The 12,377-nt window shown below is 41.3% G+C and overlaps 1 long non-coding RNA gene across 4 annotated transcripts; it reads left to right on the top strand.

Moving 5' to 3' along the window:
* The first annotated feature begins 3,872 nt into the window (after nt 1–3,872).
* On the top strand, nt 3,873–7,217 carry LOC131256820 (uncharacterized). Of its 4 annotated transcripts, XR_009176972.1 has the most exons (5): nt 3,873–4,406; nt 4,495–4,545; nt 4,749–5,911; nt 6,393–6,533; nt 6,753–7,217. It is a non-coding gene; the product is annotated as an uncharacterized LOC131256820 (long non-coding RNA). The 4 variants fall into 4 exon arrangements; XR_009176973.1 differs by having other exon boundaries at nt 3,873–4,344; nt 4,495–5,911; XR_009176971.1 differs by having other exon boundaries at nt 4,495–5,911.
* Nucleotides 7,218–12,377: the final 5,160 nt, after the last annotated feature.

Genomic DNA, 12,377 nt, shown 5'->3' with positions numbered 1-12,377 from the left:
GAGGTCAAAACACAAATGAAAAGGGCCAAACAAAAGCCAAAAGATCTAAACTAAAACTGAAGACAAGAGATAGAAGGCACATGGATTTATGTGATTATGCAATATGGCTATGTACTCCATGGGACAACAAAATTAAGCTTTCTTCTTCACTAGAAGTAAGTGAAAAAAATATAAGGCTTATCTCTCTCCCACCCGTACAAGAAATCTCACACCAAAAAATGCCCAAAAGATGAATGCAATAAAATTAACGAAATACCCCTCTCTAACTATGGCCCTTACCTTATATAGACCATACCATGTGAGAGAGAAAAGAGGTGGGTAAACTATGTCCATACACACATGCAAGAGGTAGAGAGAGAGAGAGAGAGAGAGGTGTAGAATTCCTGGTTCTTTGAAAGCCTAAGCTAAGTGGATTTTGCATGCAAAACTGCCACCCAAAATGGCCTTGTTCTCCTGGATGGTGCTTAACAAGGCAGTCCTGGTTGATAGAAAGGATTCAAGATAAGGGTATTCTCTTGGCTTCGAGTTGTGAATGTTGCAGATTAAGCATAGGCTCTCAGTCTCTCCTACAGGAAGAAATGTTGGACCATCTAATCTCTTTTGGTGCGCTTGCTGCCCAAGTGTGGTCTTTTTTCACCCCCATTTCTAAGATTTCCTTCATGCAAGCCAGTCAGCTTTCTCCCCAGCTTGATCTTTTGAGAGGTTTGGAAGGAACAAAATTACAGCAGGTTTGAAGGTTTCCAAATGGACCAAGGTAGGGTCATCTCTTGAATCTTGAACTGGGCTCGTCTCTTGAGTTTTTCTCTTCCCCAGCCTAGGGCAATGCAGCTGTCTCGACATTTGTCCTTCCAGGCATTGCGGATTGAGTGTCGGCCCCCCAAGGGTTTGTACACTTTGGTGATGAAGTGGCTTAAACTGGAAGATGGGTTGGTTAAACATAACATCGATGGCTCGTTGCAAGGGAGCCCAGGGCTCTCAGTAGGTAGAGGGGCTGTTAGAGATAGACGGAGAGACCTGATCTTGTTTGCATTTTTGGGTGAGTATGGCATGGGGACCAACACCCGGGCAGAGGCTTGTGCTTTGGCCGAGGACCTATCCTTATGTGTGGATCAGGGCTTCCCAAAGATCGTTGTTGAGAGTGACTCTAGTGTTGTCGTCGACATGGTCACGAAGGACACTTCCAACTCCTAGAGGCTGTGGTATTGGAGTGTGCGGATTGAGAATCTCTAACGCCGTTTAGAGATTAGAGTTAGGAACGTGCAGCAGTAGGCGAATATGGTTGCAAATGGTTCCTAGATTGGCAAACTCTTTCAAGATGTTTCAGAGCTGCCTCAAGATATTCAAGGGGCCCTTTTCCTTGATGAGGTGGGCCTGGGGAGTATTTGCAACAGCTGAGGGCTGCCCTCTTTTTTGTTTTCATTTTCTTTTTAGGTATATGATATATAGGCGGTCATGCAGGGAGGCCCTTCTAGTGCAGCGTTAATGGTAGAACCATCGAGTGATGAAATTTTGGAGGCTATCAAGAGTATCACTATCAAAAAAATGACCAATGCCGACCGCCGTGTGGTGGTTTCTCCGTCGGTGAATCACAAAAATCTTGGTGAACATTTGTTTCACTACTATTTTCCTTTGGTGTGGTCAACCTTAGATTTAGATATTGCTCGTTTTTAAAGTCAACTCCTAAAAGGATCCTGAGAAATGGATAGATGGCATGGATGATGCACATTCATCATGGTAGGGTCCACATAACACTTGCCACTGCCCACCTAACTCGTTGCAGCGTCACGAGCCAAACCGCGCAAGGAAGCGGATTGCGTCCTACCCCGCCCAAAAGAAAAAAAAAAGGGCGGAAAAAATGTTTAAGTGGACCTCAAAGTAGGGATTGAACGCCCACCATTGAAAATTTCTTGGTAGCTGCAAAAGTTTTGGATCAAGTTGATATTTGTGTTTTCATTTCAACCATGTCTACATGACATTATGAATAGGTTGGATAGTAAAAAATGGAAATCGGATTGCGTACTGAGTTACTCAGTACGCTTTTATCGTACTGGGTAAACTCAGTTGGGCCCACTGCGAATGCATGTGGTTTATCCACGCCGTCCATTCGTTTTTCCAGATCATTTTATGGTTTCAACCCAAAATTGATGTATATAAAAAGCTCAAGTGGGCCATACCACTGGAAAAAGTGGAAATATTGGTTTCAACCGTTGGAAAATTTCTAAGGCCCCCAGTGATGTTTATTTGTCATCCAACCTGTTCATAAGATCGGAAGGACATGGATGAAGGGAAAACACAAATATCAGCTTGATCTAAAACCTCTGTTGTCCCCACGAATTTTTCAACTGTAGATGTTCAATTCACATAGTTTCCTGTGGTGTGGTCCATTTGAGGATTGGATATAGTCCATTTTTGGTATAAAGCCCTAAAACTATGTGTTAAAAGAGATGGACGGAGTGGATACAATATATGAATGACACAAGGGCCCACAGAGTTTACTCAGTACGCTTACCGTGCTGAGTTACTCAGTACACAATCCGCTTCCTAAAAAATCACAATGGTAGCCCTTAAAAAGGTTTCAACAGTGGGTATCATTATCACTACTTTCTTCAGTGTGGCCCACTGGAGCTGTAGACCTGCCTCACTTTTTCTGCAATACTCTAAAATGATCTAAGAAAAGGGATTAATGGCGCGGATAAAATCTTTACATCATGGTGGGCCTCACAGAGCCCTGCCCAGATGTATCATTGTCCGGGCGGGGTAGGACGCGAGGCGGATTTCCTGCGAAAGCCTTTCGCAAGTTCGTGCGCAAGGAATCTGGATGGGCCCACTGTGATATTTGTGAGAAAGTCACTCCGTCTATCCATTTTGATAGCTCATTTTAGGACATGGGGCCAAAAATAAGGTGTATCTAAAACTAAAATGGTCCACACGAGAGGAAACTGTGGGGATTTAGTGACCACCGTTGGAACATTTATATCGCAATAAAAGTTTTGTATCAGTCTAAGTTTGGTATTTTCACTTCATCCCAGTGAAAATGACCTTATAAACCGTTTGGATGGAATATAAACATCAAGGCCGAGCCTAGGAAGGTTTCAACCGTAGGTATTCCTTTTTCCACTGTTTCATCTCGTTTGTTCCACTTGAATTTTGGATCCTTCTCATTTTTAATTGCTTGTACTAAAATGAGCTCAAAAAATGGATGGATGGATCCGATTTCGAATAAACATCACGGTGGACCCCATCTTGCATCCTAGCGCAAGAACCTGCTGCGCGAGTCTTTTACAGGAAATCCGGGAACGGATTGGCTACCCCTGCCACCAGCCCCGTGGCTGATGGTCGGTGCTCTATGGGCCTCCATGATGTAAGTGTTTCATCCATTTTTACAGATCATTTTAGGCCTTACTCCAAAAATAAGCCAGATATAAATCTCAAGTGGACCACACCACATGAAAATAATAGTGATTGGATATCCACCATTAAAATACTCCTAAGGCCCACTGTATTGTTTATTCGACATCCATTATGTTGATTAGTTCATACAGGCCCAGATGAAGGAAAAAAAAAAAAAACAAAAATCAGCTTGATTCAAAACTTTTATAGCCCCCGAAATGTTTTTAACGGTCGGCACTCATTTAACATTGTTTCCTGCAATGTGGTACACTTGAGATTGGGATATATCTTTTTTTTTTTTTTCTCATATCGTAAAATGATCTTTAAAAATATGTGGACGGAATAGATGAAACACATACATCATGGTGGGGCCCACAGAGCACCGACGACCAGCCATTGGCGGGTGTCTCGGGGTGTAGCCAATCCGTTTCCCCAATCCACGTCGCTCTCTCTCCCCAAAATAAAAAAAATCTCCAAAATTGCGCGCTATCTGCCCCCAAAATCCAAACCCCCTGTCTCTCTTCCCCCAAACTCAAAAAATCCCTAAAATCGTGCGCTCTCTACCCCCAAAATCCAAATCTCTCTCCCTCTCACTCTCTCTCCCCTCTCTCTCGGGCAATCAAATGATCATTGCCGGAAGCAGAGAACGCCCTATTTTGACAGCCACAATGGTACGACTGTTGACGCATAGTGGTCGACGGAGACGGAGAAGAAGGGGTCGGAGATGGAAGATCTGTTTTTGGGGAGGGGTTGCAATGGAGATTGCCGGTTTTGAGATGAATGAGTAGAGAGATTTGGGCGTCCGGTAGCGGAATGGCTTGATGTTGGTTGGATTTCAATTATCTAAAGAAAGTGTTTTTGTAACAGAGATGCAAAGATGGGTTGATGGTGATGCAGCAATGTAGAGATGGGCTTAGATGCCAAACCAGATATTTATATTCTCAATCTAATCAAGTGCATCTTGCAATTTCAATAGTTCATCTTGCAACTTAATTTCACAGTGTTCTCTAATAAAAGTAACCTGCAAAGCAATGGCTGATTCTTCAGTTTCTCTTTTCTCACAAGCTTGGATTATGATATACTTATTGTTTGAATTATTTTCAGGTTAAGAGAGATTTACCAGGACAAGGGGCAGACAGAGGAATCACTGCTAGGGTAAATTCTCAGCCTATCACTTGTCCAATAGTTACATAGAGGGGGCCCACCTATCCAATGGTCCAGATCGATCAAGGTGCAACCTTCTTGGTTGAATCCAAGCACTACCTGTTGTGTGAACGACGTGCCGGAAGGGATTGTTCACCTTGACATTGCAACTGTTTCGGTTTGGACTAATGCAGTTTGTGTGTAATTCATGGCAGGAAAGAAGAGGGACGCACATGAGGGGCTCTTGCCATTGATAAGGGATACCCCTACAATATCCAATGTTGGATTACCAGTCTTCAATTTTTATCTCTTTCACTGTTGAATTGGGACTTTTCTATTTCCAAGCCAACCTATCAAAAGGTTGTGATTCTCCAATCTTCTAGATTCATTGGCATCCTCAATTAGACCAACAGTTTGGATTACAGAACAATGGACCTCACATGTAAGCAAAGACTGCAGATCAACAAATGATAGTTTTTAGATGAGCACAGCCCTATAATTCCTCTAGCAAGCTTAATCCTAAAACATTAGATGTCTTGGATCTCCTTGCAGGGGAGAAAGCATAGAGGATATGCTTATGCTAGAGATCATGTAAATAGTTTTTGCTCTACTCATATGTTTATATTATCTGGTATACATGCATGCAAAATAATTTACCGGAGTAGAAAATACTAGGATGTTGACAGATGTCTGGATGATTATGGGACATATTCTTATAAATATCATATAATTTTGCCTGTTTAACTGTTTGGCTTCCGTATCAGGATGTGAAATTTAGTTGTGCTGTGGCTTTTTTGCTTGTATCATCAGGATTTTTAACTACTGCTTCTGTGGAATACCTTCTGGTAGGTGTGTTCTTCCGCTCAGCTGTTTCTCCTACTGCTAGATGAACTTGGTTCATGTTGATTTTATTTACCTTGATTGGGGTATTGGATTCTCTTAGAAGCATACGTGGAGGATGTATTTGGATGGTATAGGAGATGCATTCTGATGGTATATGGCATTTGTATTGGGATGTATCAATGATACTGTACATAATGCATCTGTATTTTTTTGCAAGATTAATTTGTTACAAGCATTCCCAATAAGCTTGTTAAGATCATCCGTTCAATGTCATTATTATTATTTTTTTAATGTGGTTGAGCAACAGTGGAAGATAATAGTAAGGAGCACCGGTGCACCAAATAGATAACCTCTTAATTTGAAATCTAGCTGAGCTATGGACAATGGAGTTAGTTATATAGATTTTGCTTGTGTCCTTGATTTTCAGATATTCAAGTATATGTTGGATGGTGCAAAAGCTTGTAAACATTTTGAAGCAGATTGATCCAAGAGACCCTTGCAGGATTGAAATGACTGATTCACTGTTAGAAAAATTGTGAGTTCTTTTTTACTTGATGAAGCATCAAGTAGCATATGAACACTAATATTTTCTTGACGATCATATTCTTTTGTGTGGCAGTTTCTTTTTATTTTTTAATTTTTCTGCTAGTTTTATGTACAGAAGTCAATCGTGAGTTCCTGAAACAATTATATGAGTCTCTCTGTGCTGAATTAACTTGCTTGAATCAGAGAAGATCCTAACCCATGTGTTATGTGAATGCTCTAATATCACGTTCAGTCCATGTGACACATGGCATACATGTATGATGGATGGACCATTCATCTGGCAGGCCTCAATAGTGGATTGGTCGTAACCCAAAATACATGTTGGATGGATGATCCTAACTATTTCACCAGAAGCATCATTAGAGAAAAGGAGACTGTCAAAAAGTTCGACTAATGTTTCACTTTTGATGAATAAAAGTTCTCCTGCCTGTAAATTAGGATAATTTGGTGTGATTTTTCTTGGCAATCAGCAATCCATGCATGTTGGAGTCCTCGAATGAGCAGCCTAGATATACATTTGAGGGGATGGCGACAGGCCAGGTTGGCCCATCACTTTCGCGTTCCAACTCCATCAGTCGCTGCTTTGAAGAACTTGAGCTCGGCAGACATTGGTAAGCAAGAAAATTTGTAGATGGTTTGTGCATTTTGAGTTCTTGTTCCTTGTCAGTTTGAGACCAAATCACTATGATAAGCGTGTTTCCTATTAACTTGCTCAAAAGCTTAGTCAGTCAAGCTGACTATTGGTTTATGCTAGAAAATATCTGACATGGTGCCATTTTGTTTCTACATATGGTTTCCTTTTTAACTCTTTTTTACTTCTTTTCTTTCAGATTCTTCCCTGTTTTGTCTTTAGAAGGCCTTCAAAAAAGCCATGAAAGAAAGCCTTCAAGCTTTTTCCTGATGGTACTTGCTCTAACAACCCTTTTTTAATTTTCTTTCTTTATTCCTTCGAAGTGATTCAAGCTAAATTCCATTAATGAGCTACAGCCCAAATATCCCACAGATCAGAGCCGGACTGTTAATTACCAAAATGGTTTAGGGTCCTGATTAAAGTCCCTTGATCCTGTATTCATAGTTTCATCTGATTGATATGATTTTTGGGAAGTAACCCATCCCCAATGCGGCCCATTTACCTGGTGGTCTGGATATTCAACGATCCAATCACATTTACACCAATGGTTGGAACTGACCCATTGTTATAAACCTGGCCCACATCCACGACACCATCAGAACTTAATCCTAATTAATGAAAAATAAACAAATAAATGACTGTTCATGTTAAAAAAAGAAAAAAGAAAAAAGAAAAAATCTTCTCAAGCCCAACTCAAATACCCTAAAAGAATACATTTGTATACATTTCAATTATCCGCGATTAGATTACAAAAAAAAAAGCCGATAATTTCCCTCTCTAGTGTTTGAAGATTGATACAACACACACACACTCTCTCTCTCTCTCTCAAAATGCCTTACGTAGGCATTTGAAAATGTGGTGGTATGGGCAGATAGATTGGGCACATGAAAGCTGCCAACTTGTTTTTCAAAGGGAAAGAATCTGTCACTGTTCAAAGTGGCAGACGAGGCTTATATTGTAGTAGGATTAGATTATTTTGATTAAGGGGAATTTGGTTCTTCAACTGCCAGCGCCGTTCGCTGGTATAATCAGTGCTCGCAGACTCGTTTGTTTGGATTTGAAATTTCTTTTATATTTGGGTTATGAAAATTGTTGGTTTTGTTTTGGATAATGTGAGAAAATTCACTGTGAAAACCGTGAGTAGAGATTAACAAAGATTAAAAGAGATTGATTTGTAGTTGAAAAATGCTATAGTACATTAAATGAAATGCATTCCGGTCTAGTATTTCCTCCACAACATCAGCCAACCTTTATGAGACTTTCTGAACTTTTCCTAAAAAACTGCACATTCTTTTCCATCTACACATTTTAGTTTTTCCTCCATCCAAACACCCCCGTTGTGCGTTCTCCAAAACACTTGTGAGAAGAAAATTTTCCACTTGGAGCCAATTAATTCCCCTTGTGATAAAATGGTGAAACAATGCATGTGTGCAGTTATTTAATATGTGTGTAAATACCTAAAAAACTTTTTTTTAATAGCCTGATATATAATACTTATCTAGGGAAATTAAACACATCTTAAACTACCAAACCTAACCTTTTTGCCTTTTCTGTGGAAAAGGGTTAGATGTCCAGAGCATTCCTTCTACAAAATACCCATAACTGAAGCCTCGGATTCATCTTTACAATTTATACAGAGAAAACTGGTACAGTTGAGAAATGAATGCGTTGTTGACTACCCAAAAACAGGAGAGTTTTGTCTGCTTTTTTCTTGATAATCATGGTTGGGCTGTATGAAGAAGGTTCAATTTTGGTTAAATCTATTATTATGTTTGTGCTTATCATCCTTGATAATCACATCAATATACTCGATCTGACTTTCTTCAGAAGCTGGTCTGTGGTTTGGGTTTCATACATCGTGGATCCTCATGAAACAGGTGTCTTTTTAATTTAATTTAATTAAAATTTTTTTTTTCTATCCACCGGTGGTGGTCGATTTTATTGCTTCATGGTGCGGGCCATGCCGTTTCATTGCCCCTGTCCTGGCCGAGCTCGCCAAAAAATTGCCTGATGTTATTTTTCTGAAGGTAGATGATGTCGACAAATCGAAGGTAAACTCCATTCCTTCTCTTTGCAATCAGATGAATATTGTTCTTATCCTCATATTATTTTCTGGCGCAATGTTGTTCTGTCCTATGAATAATTCAACAATGACTGTAATATTTTCTATGGGCAAAGGAGGGTTGATACAGGTAGGCAGTCAGAAAAATCATGAGAAGCCGACCCTTATTAGCTGGGAGAAGGCTATGATCTGATGAGATCATTCGATAAGCCACTTGTCATTTTTCTGCCTTGCCCATTCTATTTTGGATTCCCTCTACCCAAAGGAAAACACTCCTCACTGAAGTCGTCTTACCATGCAATATCCTATTACGCCATTGAAAGATTTCATTAGACTTCTTGTGAGGACTTCCAAAAGAATTCCCCAGTGATACATCTATTTTGTTGAGTACTATGCAGGTGAAGGTGGTGAAGGTGGTTGGGTTCGAGATCTTTTAGGATCAAAATGGAATGCTTGTTAATTTCCTTGTGCAGGAAGGTTTAACAGATTTGGGCCAATTGTCAAAATGGAATGCTTGTTAATTTCCTTGTGCAGGAAGGTTTAACAGATTTGGGCCAATTGTCAAAATGGAATGCTTGTTAATTTCCTTGTGCAGGAAGGTTTAACAGATTTGGGCCAATTGTCAAAATGGAATGCTTGTTAATTTCCTTGTGCAGGAAGGTTTATTATTTTACCTTGAAACTAATGGTGTTTTTTGGAAATATAAATTTTTTATGTTTGGAATTTGGATGATATGTCTAATTTTGATTTCTTCATTTTCTTGTGTAGACTTACCTTCTAAGTTGGTTTAGGGCTTTCGAGAAATGGGTATATTTAGTTTTGGATGTGTGTTGATCAGGCAATTAATAATTATTATTATTTTAAAAAAAATTATGAGAAACGCCGACAACTAAACCGTCAGCTAATAGCCATCGGACTTGAATTTCAACGGTTTTAGCTGTTGTGCTCAGCTATTGAAAACGCCAACGGCTAAAAACGCCGATGGATTTAATCCGTCAGTAAGCAATGCTAACGGCCATTGCTGATGCCCCTTTCCCGCTGACGGTTTTTAGCCGTCGGCGTTGCCCTGATTATTGGTAATGTATCCCTGCAGACAGTGCGCCAGGCCCTGATGGATTCGCCGTGGCTTTCTTCCACAGTTATTAGGACATTGTGGGTCACGACATCCTCATAGTTGCCCGTTCTCTGTTTTCTAGGGGTCTTCTCCCGAGAGCTTTCACTGCTACTCTCATCTGCCTTATCCCCAAGAAACTCTCCGATTACCATCCCATTAGCTTGTGTAATGTCATTTATAAAATTGTTTGCTTCCAGGCTTAACAGACTACTCTCCAGATTAGTCTCGACAGAGTAGGGGACCTTCGTCCTAGGGAGATCGATTTCCGAAAGTTGTGCTCTTGCCCGGGAAGTCTTTAGAGATATCGACAAGAGAGTTCAAGGGGGCAATATTGTGATAAAATTGGACATGGAGAAAGCATATGATAGATTGGATTGAGATTTCCTCAAGCTGGCCCTTAATCGCTTTGGTTTTCAAGCGAACTGGATAACCATGATTGAGTAATGTTGAAACAACTCCTGGGTCTCCATTTTAATCAATGGTGAATCTTGTGGTTTCTTTTGCTCCTCCAGAGGGCTCCGCCAAGGGGATCCCATCTCCCCAGGCCTTTACATCCTTGCTACCGAGGCCCTTAGTTGTGGTTTTCATAATCTGATCACCTCCGAGAATTGCTAGCCATTCAATACCAGTCATAGGTGCCCCACCATCACCCACGTCATTTTCGCTAATGATATAGTTCTCCTTGCTAATGGAGGGCGTAGTTTGATTAAGAGCATCAAAAGTTTCCTCGATCATTTCCAAGCTACTTCAGGTTAGAAAATCAACTCCAGAAAGAGTTTCTTTATCCTCTCCACCCACCAATCTGAGGCCCGGGTCAGAGCTACACAGAGGATCTTGGGTTTCAACTAGGGAGTGAGGCCTTTTACCTACCTTGGGGTTCCGATCTTCAAGGGGAGAGTGAAAAGAATGCCAGAGGATTGTTGACAAGTTCTTAATCAGAATTTTCGGCTGGAAAGCCAGGATTTTGTCCCAAGTTGGTCGCTCGACTCTCATCAACCATGTTCTGTTCAGCATCCCAATACATTCCATGGCTGCTACGGACATTCACCTTTCCCTGCTGAAGATTATGGATCAGGCCTGTTCTAACTTCTTTTGGGGCTAGGAAGGTGATCCCAAGAAATGCCATTGGGTGAGTTGGAAGCGCATTGCCTGGCCAAAAGCAAAAGGTAGACTGGGTATTAAAAGCCTCGTTAATGTTACGCAAGCCCTTAGAATGAAAATGGCGTGGACTTTAAAGTGCAGAGGTGGAGATAGCTGCTGGGCAGCTTTTCTTAAAAGGAAATACATTGCAGATGTTCTTTCCTCCACGAGTTCCAGCTTTTTCTCTGATGCTTCACCTTTGTGGAAACACATCTGTAAGCTCTTTCCACCGATTATCTAAGGATCTTAGGCAGGGGTGATCTGGATTTCTGGTTTCATGATTGGTCTGGGATTGGCCCTCTTGCGGACTGGAGTCTCCACCCCCCTCCTTCATCGGCCCAGCTAGTCAAGGAGTTCATTGGCCTCTTGGGCTGGTGAGACCCTCCCTCAGCTCGCCTGCTCCTCACTTAGGTGGTTCTTGACCAAATTGAAGACGAGGGCACCCACACCTCTTCAGTTGACGACAAGCAAGTTTGGGCCCTCTCATCTTTGGGAGAGTTCTCTATCAAGTCAACGTGGCAGATGGTCCGTTTAGTTGCAGTTAAAAAGGCGTGGGCTAATTGGGTTTGGCACTCAAGCTTCCACCAAAACTCTCACTCCTCACTTGGAAGATATTACTTAAGGCGATCCCTGTTGATGCCAACATCCAGTCTAGAGGTATTTCTATGGCCTCTAAATGCGTTTGTTGCTTGCCCATCTCTCAGCCCCATACCAAAACCAGTGATCACGTTTTCTCTACTAGTGGATTAGCTTCGGTTATTTGGGACCATTTCCAACCTTTTTCAAGATTCAACCCTCTACAACTAGCTCAGTAGCGGCCAGAGCTAAAAGATAGTGGACTGCTGCTGCCCATGCTGATCGATTCCAAACCTTAAGGGGTATAACTCCTATTTTTATCTTTTGGGAAATATGGAGAGCGAGAAATGCTGCAGGTTTTGACAACTCTCTGCCCGTTGACAATAAGGTGGTAGCTGCGATCCAGCATTGGATCTCTTGGATAGGGCCCTTCCTCCTCCTAGAACCATGAACCACATGGCAGCCTCTGCAATGAAGGACCTGGGCGTGGATGGGGATTCTTTGCAGCGTAGGAAACTTCAAGTTGGTCAAGTGGTCAAGGCCGAAGAATGGGTGGATCAAATTAAATGTTGATGGGTCGTCGCTTGGGAACCCGGGTCCCTTGGCCTGAGGTGGCATCAGTAGGGACTGCAAAGGAGAGTTTCTCTTTGCATTCTATTCCGGCTATGGTTTTGGTTCCAACTCTAGAGCAGAGATTAGAGCCATCTGGGAAGGGCCTTTCCTTTTTAAAAAATAAAAATAAAATAACCATCTGAATTTCATATATATATATATATATATATATATCTGAAAACTATACAATGGATCTTCGGGCTGCCTTTCAGAAAAAAGGCCAAAAAGCAGCCTATCGTGAGGAATAAAAGAAAAAAAAAAAATGAATAAAAACTACTGAGAACTGAGGCAACCCGACCCAGACCACCTAAAGAGAGAGC

Source organism: Magnolia sinica, chromosome 9, assembly GCF_029962835.1.
Source record: "Magnolia sinica isolate HGM2019 chromosome 9, MsV1, whole genome shotgun sequence".
Lineage (NCBI taxonomy): Eukaryota > Viridiplantae > Streptophyta > Magnoliopsida > Magnoliales > Magnoliaceae > Magnolia > Magnolia sinica.
The sequence above is the reverse complement of the archived record's forward strand: the minus strand, read 5'-3'. Positions and strand labels throughout refer to the sequence as shown.